This window comes from Coffea eugenioides, chromosome 10 (assembly GCF_003713205.1).
Source record: "Coffea eugenioides isolate CCC68of chromosome 10, Ceug_1.0, whole genome shotgun sequence".
Classification (NCBI taxonomy): Eukaryota; Viridiplantae; Streptophyta; class Magnoliopsida; order Gentianales; family Rubiaceae; genus Coffea; species Coffea eugenioides.
The window spans coordinates 19,546,721-19,559,125 of NC_040044.1; the positions used below are offsets into that span (position 1 = coordinate 19,546,721).

A 12,405-nucleotide genomic window follows, 5' to 3' on the forward strand; every position below is an offset into this window, starting at 1 on the left:
TATAGCCTTGTATCTTAGCTTTCACATGGTTTTGGAATTACTTCAATCGGAGTTGTGTGTGCTGAGATATGATTGAATGCATCAGGACTGCTAGTTGAATTTCACAGTGAGTTTCGAACTGGAAAATCTGGGGTTGTTTTGGTAACTTTGACCTAGTTAGGATGAGAACTGGACTAAGTAGTCTTCATCAAAGATATAGCCCTCTGTCTTAGCTTCGAAACGGTAAAACTTTCACTTCAATCCAATAAGCGTACTTTCGGCTATGTCCGATAATGCTAAGTAGCGGTGAATCTGCCTTTTTGGTTCCTTAGCTTAAAGCTCATTTCCGGTAATTTTCCTAGCTAAATCTTGTACTTGAATGACTTTGAGCCTATTGAACAGCTGTTGTGATGAATTTATATTGCGTATGACTTTGGGATTGATTGAGAAAAATAATGAAGCCATAAGTGGATGGGAAAATAGGTAAATACAGAGGGCATGCTGCCCAAAATTTTAGGGCTACGCGATTCCTTCAATTGAGTTGATCTTAGTACAAATGAAGGGTTTTGGGGGTTGTTTGTAACCCTAGGACCAACTGTTATCTTTTTGCTCAAAATTCATATTTTATTCTTTTGTACTAGTACTTAACCTGGAAAGGCGTACGACATGTAGTTGGGCCTCACTTGTGCATTCCGTTTACTCGATTTTGGATGTGAAACCTTCAATTGTTTTACTTTGATGATTTTAGGGTTTCTTGGCGATTAAAGCCAGTTTGAAGTGAAAACTTTTGAAGTATCTGTACTTGAACCGGTGAGTGTACCACTCCCCTCATTTGCTGCTTAACTTGATTTCTGTCCTTGCAATCTGCGATTTAAATGACTGCACTATCTGTTTATTCTGTTTGAGACGAGGGTGTATTTTATCACACTCGTTCTCTTGTCTGTCCATATGCCTATTTACTGTGTATAATCTGTTAACTGTATCTGAGGCTGTTCGGACATCGTTTGGAGACTGGTATCCAACGACCTTTCTGTGACCTCTGAGCTCAACACCTGTGGTGATGTGAAACCCCGATCTAGACAACCAAAACTCCATGGCTTAGGCAGCGGAAATTTGACCCAACTAATCCCTAGAAGTCACGAACAATTTTGATATTATCTCAACCCGTAACTACTCGAATTAACGAACCAAATTGGAGGTAGTAGAACGCCACAATCAAGGAGATACTCGATTGATAAGTTCGGGTGAATAACTTGAGAAGATTCTCAAGTATTCAAAGGCAACTCTCTTGCCAAAGAGAAAGTGAAAACTCACTAATTGTATTTAATAGTCAAAAACTGGTCACAAAATAAAGAGGAAGTGGGGCTATTTATAGCCCTTACAAGCATTAACCCTAATCCAAAAATTGACCAAACTACCCTACATACTTAAGGAAGATTTTGGGCCTCACTTACTAACAAATGGGCCGCAATTAAACTAGTTTAATTACCTAGACTTTCTAAAGCGAGAAATAACCAAAATGAACGAGGAAAATCAAATAATCCTACTAAACTCGAGTATTCTTCACTTGAATCTTCCAATTCCCCATGTGCTTGAATGGGTCTTGGTCTTTATATTCTCATCAGTCCCCTCCTCTTAAAAGTAATTTGCCCACAAATTGAAGCACGAATGGTGACAAGACGAGTTACATGCCTTCGACTCAATCTTGTTATGATGGCTACAGATGGCATCCAATTCAAAGCCCATGTGCTAAGTTGGAAAATAACCCTTGTCGAACCTTGAATCTCACAAACCATCTTCAATGTATGCTCAACTTGATCGTTTGTGGTCATGAGGTAAGGGTCCTCAAAGTGGTATGAAGTGTATCCCATGAAATCGAACTCGGGCTCGAACACACTTGCAAGGTACCAAGGCGGATTTGGTGATGTTGGAGCTTCATGTGGACTAAGAGCAAGACAAAAATCATAATGGTCATTGAGGTACTTGTTCTTTAAACGAACCCTTGGTACACAACCATCCCCAAAATGTGGAGTGTTCCCTTCAAGATGAGCTCGAATCAACTCCCCTTTGGTGTGGACTGATTTGAGTTGACATTGTTCCATGAATGGATACCAATGGGGTTTAACTCTTGGAGTACCAACTCCATGGAGGCTTGCAACGTCTACAATTGATTTTGGACTGGAACACACCAAGATCAGCTCAACTTGCCTTTGCTTGATCTGTATAAAAGAAGAAACACTAAACAAAGCAAAGGTAAGTTTGTTAAGAAAATAATAGGCCTTCACCGGGTTGCTCAAGATCAGCCCACTTTCTCTTCTTTCTTCCTTTTTACCACCCATCTCATTAGATTTTTCCATCTCTTTTTCTAGTTCAACAGCTGACCCTTTTATCTCATTACTTTCAACTTCCTCGGGTTTTACCTCTGCAGGCACAATTCCCTCATCTAGCTTTTTCTCCATTCTATAACGCTCAAGCTCACTTTTCATGCATGCTAGATCAATACAAAGTTGGTCATAAGTAAGTGATACAAGTGCAAGACGACGACTATTAAATAAGAAGGAATACTTATTAGTATGTCCATCAATTTTAACTTCTCGTCTCGACATCCATGCTTTGCCCAACAACACATGTGTCACTTGAATTGGGACTACATCACACAACACCTCATCCACATATTTGCCGATTTGAATAGGTACAAGTGTGTGTTTAGTAACCCAAACATCCCTATGAGTGCTCGTCAACTTGTACGGTTGAAGATGATCAATGGTTGGAAGATTTAATTTCTCAACCATGATAGCACTTGCAAGATTGACTTCACAACTACCATCAATGGCCAAGCTACAAATTTTATCTTTGACACCGCAACGAGTATAAAACCAACCAAGCAACTGAGATTTGACGAGGTCCAATTGCTCATCTACATCACGTAATGCCACTTCTTTGACTCCCTTAGGATCAGGAAGACAATGTTGTGGGCTAACTTTTATGCGTCTTATACTCGCCATGACGTATGAGGGAACCTGCAAAAAGTTAGCAACGAAACCGAAGATATTGCCTTTCACGCTCCCTTACGTGTATCCACTCGCACTCGTGTATATGGATGTCACTTTAATGGACTTACCAAATACCTTTACTTGTTGGGTTAGGTAGTTGAGAAATGCTGCTCAAGTCCAACAACCGTTACCAACCTTTCCACAAGTGTAATCACAAGAATGTAGGAGAAAATGTAGGAAAGTGTTCCTAGAATCTAGGAAGAGAATATAGGAGAGTTTCCTAAAGTGGATGAGAGAATATAGGAAAGGTCCTAAAAATGGATGAGAGAATTTTAGGAGAGTTTCCTAAAAAATGGATGAGAGAATTTAGGAAAGTTTCCAAAAAAATGGATGAGAGAGTTTAGGAAAATTTCCTAAAAATGGATGAGAGAATATAGGAAAGTTTCCAAAAAATGGATGAGAGAGTTTAGGAAAGTTTCCTAAAAAGGTAGGAGAGAGAGTGTCCAAGTGAGTACAAAGAGTTATCCAAGTGCTTTACTTAGTTTCCTAATTGATTTTGGAAACAAGTTAGTTTTTGGAAACCTTTTGAAAATCCTCTTCCTCTTGAACAACTTTTGGTAACCTTCTTGAAACAACTTTTGGTAACCTTCTTGAAACAACCTTTGGTAATCTTCTTGAAACAACTTTTGGTAACTTCCAAATTCTACTCCAAGAAAGATTGCACAAATCAGATTTGGTTCTCTATTCAAAACAATTCGGTTGCCCCTTTCTTTCCTTTCTTTTTTTTTTTTCTCTTGCCAACCAATTCCTCTTTTCTTTCTTCTTTTTTTTTTACTACAACTATCAACCACGACACAAAACAAGGAAATCCACAAATAATAACAACCAAGAACTCCAAGATCTTTCAAGAACGTTCAAGGAAGTTGTCAGGTGTGACGCCCCGAAAAAAAAATGAGTGTGAGAACCCGTAAATTCCCCTAATGTTTTTCCTAGGGTTTTTCCCTTTAATGGCATGTTTTCTGCATTTTCTGGCTTAGGAAAATTTTCTTGGTGAATTTTATGAGTAATTCTAGTTTTTAGATGATTTTTCTAGTATTGGATAGTTTTTGAAAAATTAAGAATATATATTGGACGTGGGACCCACTAGTGCGAAAAGTTCGGAAAAATTCGGCCAATAAGGTTAAGTTCCGGATACTGTGTAACATTTATCGGGTATTAAGAGATAAGTAGAGGGTGAGATTTGATTGATGTGAGAGAGAAAAGAAAGGATAGGATGGCATTAATGGTGGTGACAAGTGTCACCATTTCATTGGAGAAGATTTATGAATTACTATTTCATTTTTTGACTTTTGATCAAAGGTTAAATATCTTCAAAATTCATTAAAATTTCCTCATTCTTTCTTCACCATAGCCGGCCCTCTCAAGCTCCAAAAGGAAGAGAACTCCATCAACTTTCAAGCTTCGTACTTTTGCTATTTCCGTTTTGAGTAAGTATTCAGGCCAGTTTGATGTGTTTTCTTTGCTATGTGTTTGAGATATGTGAAAAGGGTACTTAGGCGAGGGTGTACTTTATCGCACTCGACCTAAACCCTAATTTGAATGTATAATTGTACTTGGCATATGTATATGAACCTTTTGGAACCAAAACCCTTGAGCTTGTGGCTCGGGGCGACTTTCGAGTAAAGTTTGTGAATTTTGTGAAGTTTGTGAGTTCGTGGGCCCGATCTAAAACCTGTTTGGACTATTCGAGCCGGTTAGGGCTTGGTCGAAGTCAGTCCAACTTGGTCTGAGGTCACCAAGTTTGTAGGTTCATGTTATGAACCAATTTTGTGAATCCGGTTCACCGAGAAGGTGACCAAGTTTGTGACCCGAGCTTGTGACTCAAGCTCAAGTTTGTGATTTCGTTCGCCCGGGCAAGTTTGTGAGGTGACTGGCCAGTGAGGGTGATAAGGTGTCGGTGGGTGTACAAGTGAAGTTCTACGGACTATTATTTGCGGTCGACGGAGTGTCGGCAGGAGATCACACATGGCACATGAATTGGCTTTGGAGCCACCCGTATCCTTATTATATGATGTTGTTCTTTTCTGCTTTTGCTTTACTCTTATTGTGTAATTGTTGCTACGTGAATTTACGCTTTTGCCCCTGTTTACTTACTAAGTATATAGCTTACCCCATTCCTTTTGTTTTCCTTAGCAGGGGCCGACGCGGGGACTTTTGTCACACACACTAGCATAGTTAGGTTTGATTGTAATAGTTGGACTTATAGTATGTTTGTTTTGTTTTAGTTTTGGGTGGTTTGTACAAGGACCCTCCTTAGGGTCTACATTTTGGTTTTAGTGGTAATTATAAGGATGTAATAGTGTGAGCAGGTACTTTTGGAGAATGTAATTATAACTCTTTTGGGTTTGTATCTAGAACTCTTTTGAATTTTCTGGTTTTTTTATTGTTTTAAGTTTTGAGTCCTGGCGCGAGCTAGGCAGGCGGCCCGCCGATACCCTTGGGTTCGCCCTTGGGAGAAGTGGGGTCGTCACATCAGGAACTTCAGAAATTTCAAGATTGTGGTCAAGAATTCAAGAAGCTCAAGATTATTGTAAGTTCTCTTCAAGATTCACAAAATTCCAACAAGTTTTGCCAAAATTCAGATTTGAAAACCAAGTAAACAAGTTGGATAACACAAACAACAAGGCTGGACAGATTTGTATTCGGATGAACAGTAACTATGAACAGTGTCGGCGAACAGTATCGGTGAACAGTGTCGGTGAACAGTCAAAGAACAGTAATAATTTTTTTTTTGGTTCTAAACAAACGAACAGATTGGGATAAACATATATGACTCGAAATAAATGAAAAAAAAAGATATAACTGGTGGTTGTCGACTAGCTCTGGTACCAACTGATGTGAAACCCCGATCTAGACAACCAAAACACCATGGCTTAGGCAGCGGAAATTTGACCCAACTAATCCCTAGAAGTCACGAACAATTTTGATATTATCTCAACCCGTAACTACTCGAATTAACGAACCAAATTGGAGGTAGTAGAACGCCACAATCAAGGAGATACTCGATTGATAAGTTCGGGTGAATAACTTGAGAAGATTCTCAAGTATTCAAAGGCAACTCTCTTGCCAAAGAGAAAGTGAAAACTCACTAATTGTATTTAATAGTCAAAAACTGGTCACAAAATAAAGAGGAAGTGGGGCTATTTATAGCCCTTACAAGCATTAACCCTAATCCAAAAATTGACCAAACTACCCTACATACTTAAGGAAGATTTTGGGCCTCACTTACTAATAAATGGGCCGCAATTAAACTAGCTTAATTACCTAGACTTTCTAAAGCGAGAAATAACCAAAATCAACGAGGAAAATCAAATAATCCTATTAAACTCAAGTATTCTTCACTTGAATCTTCCAATTCCCCATGTGCTTGAATGGGTCTTGGTCTTTATATTCTCATCATGTGGCTAGTTACTCAAGTCGGGCCGGCAAGGGCCTGGTCGATTAGATAACGAACCACGGTGGTCTATTTTGGAAATCTTTAGGTATTAAGACTCTTGATTCCGGTATACTCGAGTATTACCATTACTGTTCCTGAATGAAGTTCGGGCCCGGTAGGGGTATGTTTGGTGGACGGAAATTGGTGTAAAGTGGGGTCTACGGATATGTTGGTTCTATTTACGTTGACGGAGAGTCAACGGGTTCGGATCAAGTACTGCAAATGGAAATCTGGCTCCTAAGAGCCACTTGTATCCTTTCCCTTTGAATCACTGTGTCTAAATGCTTTCCTTTATATCTGGTATATGTATCTGATTGATTAAACGTGAAAGGCCATGATTTTACCCCTATATGTTTGGTACCTCATTGAGCGTAAGCTTACCCCTTTCTGTTGCCTTTGTTTTCCTTACAGGGGACAAACTTGAAAATCACGGTTTTGGAAGAAAAGGGTCAAGCTAGTATATATGTCATGTTGTTAAATTCTTTTGAAAATGAAACCCTAATTGTATTTTGTGTAGTATGAGTACCTCGGATCGCACTGTATGTTAATTGTTCAAGACTTCAATGTAAATATATGTTTAAGTGTTTAACCTTGTCTATTAAATGTATTCGGTTGAGACTATGATTTTATGGTTTGGTAGGCATGTTCTCACCTTAGTAGTTTCTGCTTGTTCATTTTCTTTGGGTCCTATCGCGCGTGCTATGTTGGGTTTGGGTGAATCGACTCCGTAGTCCTGGCGAGAGTTGGGCAGGCGGTCCGCTGAACCCTTTGGTTCGCCTTAGGGTGAGGTGGGGCTGTCACATATTATGCACGGTAGGCATAGTTCCATACCACTCCAATATCATATTAATATTCTTGCGATTTTTTTCCAGCAATAAACAAAGGAATTAGTCAAAAAAACTTAGGTATCACATTCTTCCCTCCTTATAAAAGTTTCATTCTCGAAACTTGAGCAATGTAGTTCCTCAAATTTACAACAACAATGAAGTCTGGCAAATAGAATACATACTTTCCTTTTAACATATCTAGTCTATTGGGGAATGCCATTGTTTTCAATTGGGTTGTGATTGTTGACGTGGCACGTTGCTATTGGTTGATTGGTGGTCGTCCGCCCATGTGAATTTCCAATTGATGGTCGTCCGTTCCCACGCGTGAATTCTTTTGTTTGCTCAGACGTTTAGCAATCCTTTTGTTTCTTTGTTTGTTGTTTGTTAGGAAGTGTTCCACTAAAATTTGGTAGTGCTCCATGTGCGCATTTTTTTCCTTTTATTTGTTTCCTTTTGTGCAGGTCTTTGACCACCGGGTAAACTAGCAAGCAGAGGTCTCCCTCAATTCTCAATTCTTGGCTTTTGCAACAAAGCTGTTGGCTGAAGAGTGGCAGAGCTGGTCAATTCACATCAATCACCTCAATCCGTCAACCCGTTGTATCAGAAGCTTCTTTCTCATGGTTTCCTCCTGTTCTTCTCTCTTGAGTTTTCATCTTCCTCTCAAATCCACTGTTTCTCCTTTTTTGTTCTGTATACATTTTTCCCCCTTGATTAAATTTTCTCTCTTCCTCTGATAAGTTTCATATTTTTTGTCACAGGTTGAGAGGTTAGACTATCAACTAAACCATGAAGAAATGTGAAGATTGTTCTCTAAAGGTGAACACTTTCTCTGTGATTTTTTTTTGCTTGTTTTGTACATTTTCTCCGGATTTTTTCCCTTATATCTCCCTAACTAGGAGGCATAAAACGCGCGTTGCGCGTTGGGATAAATATAAAATATGCCCCTTTAAGCATGTGGATTCATGGAACAAAAATGTTTGTTGGTTAATAATTTGTGTACACAGCTAAGCATAAATATACATGAATAAGTAGACGGCAAAATCATTTCACAAAAATAGTACGAATATTTATTTAGATATATAGAAAGGTACTGCTAGGATTTAAAGTTAATACTTTTTTAGTTAATATTTATTACTCGTTTAGCATGAGAATAAAGTTCAATATTTTTCATGAAGTGTAGAAGCGTAGGATGTGATGATTTGAATATATCGTACGTCATAAGAGAGAAAAAGTACTGTCGAGATATAGAACTACTTTTGTTGGAACTTGGGAAATTCTTCTTTTATCTCACTCTATTTCTTGTTTAACATGAAAATCAAGTTTACTATTTTTCATGAAGTGTAGAAACATAGAGTGTGACCACAAGTATATATTATGCTTCACAGGACAAAAAGGGAAATACTAAGCTAAATTTGAAGGCATTTTCATTATATATAGCAATATTGATCCAATTGTGATTATAGTAGCTTGAAAAAAAAAAGTGATTGAATTCTCATATTAGTTGACTATGAGTTAACCGAGTTGAACAATGAAATTAAAATGATATGGGCACAGTTTTTGAATTCCTCTTTAGTTGAATTGGATAACAATAAAAGAGTTCTAAAATTTTGAAATATAAAGAAATATCTCACTGACGCAAAGAGTTCTAAGATTGTTGAACTGTTTTCAGATCTTTCCGTAATTCATTGATGGTGGCATATTTCTTTACTCACAGTCATTTCTCTCCTACTAATAAACTGGAAAATATCATGATTTATGAATTTCCTTTGTTGCTTTGTATTTGCAGGACTGAGAGATTGTAGCAGCTTTAGAAAAGCTGGTGGAGTGCCAAGAAACTATCTTAAATTGGGAGATTGTAGGACTGGGAAGTAGTTAAATGCATTGGCTTCACCCATAAAGGCTGCTCTTTTTGATAAGGTCCTTTTTGATAAACTATTTTGTTGTTGCGGCCATGACAACTCCTGAGAAGAATACTTGCCAGCGGTCATCTCTTCTAGGTAAAATGCTAGCTGAAGACAAATATGAGACCAAGGATCTCAAGTCTCCTAAAGAATATTTATTCTTGATAAACTATAAAGGTTATTATCTACCAAACATTCTTATTTCATGAATCTATGTTTAATTGGGCATGTTTTTTATTCATTCCAATGCGCATCGCGCGGTTATGCCTCCTAGTAATAATGCATTCATCAATCACATTTCAGATGCTCATCAAACAAAGGAAAATGGAAGCCCCATATAAAACTCTCCAATTTCAGAGTCGGGACCTAAATTTTGCAAAAATTCAATCAAAACATCAATTAAATCAATTATGGTTCATACACTTCCTGAGAATCACAATATTACAACATCTTTAAGTTACAATTTTTGGCCTATCTCTTCTACTTGAAGTTGCTGTGAGTTAGCCTGGAACTCAGTCATTTGTACATGATTGCATGAGGACTGTACTTTTGAAAAAAAAAAAAAAGTCATAAGAAGGAGGGTCCTATTTTACATCTGACTGCTTCAGAAGCCCAGTCAACTTTGACTACTTCTGCAACAACGTGGAGTGTAAGGAGGAGCTACACAAGACAAACTCTTTTTTAATGGTTGTATTTCCAAAAAGAAAACACGCGGACACTAGAATTTGATTATCATCAATGAATGATGTAGGACCTGCTGCCTTTCCTCCAATACTACCAGCAGTACAAAATTATTGAAACTCCAAGCTCTACATACGTCTAAAATGATATCCCTGCTAACTTATCAACTCCCGCGCGGAAACGAAGGCCAGAACCAATCTGCTCTGAGGTGGGACATACCGAGCAAAAGATATGTGGTCCTAAAACCTGCAAGTCAAGTAAATCACGTATAAATGCCTAGAAAGCTAAGACCATATCTCGGAGAGCATGTTGTACCATGATATCTACAGTATTAGTTAGTAAACTTCTATGCACAAAAAGCCTAATTTGATCAGCCAAATGAAATGCCTACTCTAGACTCTCTTATTTGCTACTAAGAACAAAAGAAGAGAGAAACAACTTACTGATATCATATTCTCATAAGCACCAAGATCATATGGATGTGAATACAGATAACCTCCTTTTTCAGCAAGCCACATAGCTCTCACACCTTCATGGTACTGTACGGCAAAAAAGGTAGGAAGTGTTCATCAGACTTGATCAGATGCCAGATAGATGAAAAAAAATTACTATCACCACCAATGCAAACCTCTATTGTGGTCTTGTTTTGCAGAATAAGATAAACATGCCAAAACACAAAGATGGTCAGCACAAGAGTCAATGGCACCAGCAAGAGCCCTGAAATGACCTGAAGGCTAAACTGTTCAAGTTGAATGCAAGGATATGCAAAATTATAACTTGTTGAAATATATATACAGGAAGAAGTTTATAAATTAAACATAAATTATAAAAGCACTCGTCAATGTTTCTATGTCTGTACATCTTTATCTATAGTATATACTTATTTGTTCTTCATGCAAGTCATTGTAGCAAAGCATTGTGAATTTGATACAAACATTATAAACCAAAAGTATAATGAAATAGTATGTTTTGAGAATAATAACCTAATCCCTGAAGCAACTTTTGTCACGAGCATATAGTTTTCTTAAATCAGGATCAAACAAAAGGATTTGCCATTTGAAAATATATTTATCCCGGCCATCATCCAAATATTATACTTGTTTGTGCTATTCTTTTCTAAAACCATCTATATTTTCTTTTCCAATTGAAAAAACTGTGGCACTGGCATGTCTGCATAGCTGCAAAGCAACCCCAACCAAAGTCTCTAAATTCTCCAAAGCAACCACAACCGGAGACTCCATAGTTTGGATGGCTAGCCATATCAAAAGCTCTCCTATCAGTGAGCAAGCAAGGGACAGAAATCTCTTGTACATGGTCAAAAATTAGCACAGAACTTAGCATAAATTCAATAATAATCAATAAGAAGACAAATATGCAACAATAATGTTGTCTTCCAATCTTTCAATACCATTATCCGGAGCACTTTATCACTAATTGCAAGCAAATGCTCAAAGCACCGATAGTGAAGAATGCCACTAACCCATTAGACCTCTTAGATACAAAATTCATGACCTTAATTTACTGGAATTTAGAGTCAAAAGTGAAACTTAAGCAAAGGCAATAAGTTGTCAACTCTATCAACTTGATCTTGGTGGTGCCATGGTCAATTAAAAGATGTTCTCAATAGTCCTGCATTTCTGACTTGATGCATTTACCAATACTGCCTAAAAGTACTTTTATCTGCATTTTTCAAAACTCAACATTATCAGTACGTAGAACCTCATATCTCTATAACCAAACCCCTAAAATGCAGATCCACTGTCCCCAACCTGCCACATAGAATGATGAGACCAGCATCCTAATGCTAAAAAACTAAACAAAAATGATACTAAGGGTGCCAATTTATGCCACATGACTGCAGTATACAGGTTAAATTTTCTTTACTTTCTAGTTAAAAGATATGCAAAAAATTGAACTCGTGCAGAAGTAAAAGTACAATATCTAAATTCACAAAAGTTTTGTATCTTTTCAGTAACAAGAAACATCAAGAACAATTGTTTTGAATCAGTACATGAAAAAACTTTTGAAATTAACAATAGATGTTTAATACCTTAGCAAATGGGACATAATTAGGATAGCCACATGCATAAATCAAATCAAATATCAAGCCTCATAATGAATATAGATTCTGCTATCTAAAATCCTAATGTAACATTGTTCAACTCTAGATTAAACTCCAAAATGTAAGGTAACAGAGCTAATTTGCAAAACTTTCATCCTTTGTAGATTCGTCAGTCCCACAAGCTAGAATACATCATTCAATTCTGATATCGACTGTACCGGTTAAAAAGAGAAAAATGACAAGACCAATATGTTGCAGCCAACAACCTCAAACACTTTTTAAGTTCTTAATTGCGATTTTCATGAAAACATAAGGTAGAGCAAAACTACCACCTAAGTAAAGCGATTAATCTTCTCATGAATGTGAGCAATCTCCATCAGCACTTGTTCAAAGCCAACAACGGTGTTGCCCTCGCCCTTGGTATGCGCAACTTCCCTTCGACAAACCAACCACAACTTCAAAATAT

The 12,405-nt window shown here is 37.5% G+C and overlaps 1 long non-coding RNA gene across 1 annotated transcript; it reads right to left on the reverse strand.

Moving 5' to 3' along the window:
• Window positions 1-9,980: 9,980 nt before the first annotated feature.
• On the reverse strand, window positions 9,981-10,589 carry LOC113748679. Its single transcript, XR_003464447.1, has 3 exons — window positions 10,506-10,589; window positions 10,321-10,416; window positions 9,981-10,123 (listed from the first exon to the last, which is right to left on the reverse strand). It is a non-coding gene; the product is annotated as an uncharacterized LOC113748679 (long non-coding RNA).
• Between the last annotated feature and the right edge of the window lie 1,816 nt (window positions 10,590-12,405).